Source organism: Sceloporus occidentalis, unplaced genomic scaffold (genome assembly GCF_023333645.1).
Source record: "Sceloporus occidentalis isolate IW3139 unplaced genomic scaffold, rSceOcc1.0.p SCAF_46, whole genome shotgun sequence".
In the NCBI taxonomy this organism is placed as follows: Eukaryota; Metazoa; Chordata; class Lepidosauria; order Squamata; family Phrynosomatidae; genus Sceloporus; species Sceloporus occidentalis.
Window position 1 is genome coordinate 5,818,991 of NW_028317026.1, and position 1,745 is coordinate 5,820,735.

General features: G+C 38.5%; 1 non-coding gene across 1 annotated transcript; it reads left to right on the forward strand.

Annotated features, from left to right (window-relative positions):
* The first annotated feature begins 614 nt into the window (after nt 1–614).
* Nucleotides 615–744, forward strand: LOC149289371 (small nucleolar RNA SNORA35). The gene has a single exon (XR_016277366.1). It is a non-coding gene; the product is annotated as a small nucleolar RNA SNORA35 (small nucleolar RNA).
* The last annotated feature ends 1,001 nt before the right edge of the window (nt 745–1,745 follow it).

Sequence of the window (1,745 nt, forward strand, 5' to 3'; positions counted from 1 at the left end):
AACCGTGGAGGTTTCTGTCCGTGGCAGAGCTGGGGTCACTACAAAGCCAGTGTGCATCAGGGCCTATAACAAGCACATGGGTGGAGTTGATCTGTCAGATCAACTCCTACAGCCCTACCTCATTATGAGGAAGACAAAGGCCTGGTACAAGAAGGTTGCAATTTATCTAATGCAAATTGCAACCTATAACGCTTTTTTGCTGCACAAAAAAGCAGACACTGGGCTGAAGCTGTCTTTTTTGCAGTTTCAGCTCGAAGTAATTTCAGGTATCTTGTACCGTGATGCACCTGGTCCCCAAGTAGTGATGGGAACCAACAGAATTGGGGCTACCCATTTTATTTTTAAAATCCCCCCTACAGCAAAGAAGCAGAATCCCCAAAAGAGATGCAGGGTATGCTACAGCAGGGGGCAAAGAAAGGACACCACATTTTACTGTCCAGATTGCCCTGGAAAACCTGCACTCTGTGTCGGTGACTGCTTCAAGCTGTATCACACAGTTTCCCATTTTTAATTTTTTTTTTGTTCCTGCTCCATTTTTGTATTTTTTTTTTATTTTTTGTTACATTTACTGTTTTTTAGCTTTTATTTGCTCCACCATTTTTAAGCGTTTTTATTTGCACTGTCAAGTGACCCCTGTGTCCATTCCGTGGCATGAGGGACCACTTAAGGTGCTAGATCAAATCCCTTCTTGGAGATAGGCCAGGCTTTCTTGTAACCTGTCCCTACTGATAGTTGGGTACAAGCATTTTTCTTTACCCAGATGTAAAATTCCTACTGAATTTGAATTGCTCATGTTCCAAATGTGGCCCTTTTGCCCCCAAACAATCTGACAAACCCATGCATGTGGGGTATCAATGTACTCAGGAGATGTTGCTGAACACATATCGGGGTGTTGTGGGACAGTGACATATACCAGGAGCTGTAATTTCACACCTGAAGTACAAAGTATGTGAAAAAAACACCAAAAACAATTACTATCCCAAACTTTGACAAGGGTTGGTGGTAGGATTAGTGCATGGAAAGGGTTAAACTATCAGCATCTAAAATACCCTGGGGTGTCTAGTTTTCAAAAATATATGGTTTGGTGGGGTAAATTTAATTTGCTGGCTTCAAAGATGCCCCAAATACCACATAGAGACAGAATTACCAGATTCAGAGAAAAATGGTTTTGAATTAGCAAAACTCTACTTGTACTTATTGCCCCATAACGTGTAGAAGAAAGCAAAAAAACATAAAAACATTGGGTATTTCTAAACTCGGGACAAATAGTAGAATCTATTTAGCAGGTTTTTTCAGTAGTTTTTTATGATGAATAAAAGATTTTTCAAATAAAAGTGAGAAAATGTGTTTTTTTTTCAATTTTTCGTCATATTTTATTATTTTTATTATAGGAAATTACATCATATGAAAAAAATTTTGGTGTCTGAAGAAAGCCCTTCTTGTCCTGAAAAAAACAATATATAACTTGTGTGGGTTTAGTAAATGGGTTAAGAGAAAATTACAGCTAAACACAAACACCGCAGAAACGATAAAACAGCCATTGTCACGAAGGGTACAAAAAGTAAAATCAGCCTTTGTCACGAAGGGGTTAAACAATATTGGGATCTTAACTCGGAGATTGCACGCTATGTGGGACAGTGTCAAAAGCCTTACTGAAATCTAGATACGCAAAGTCTACAAAGTCAATGATTAATTAAATAAATCAGTTAGCGGTTTTGCTATTACACCACCAAGCTCTTTTTCAT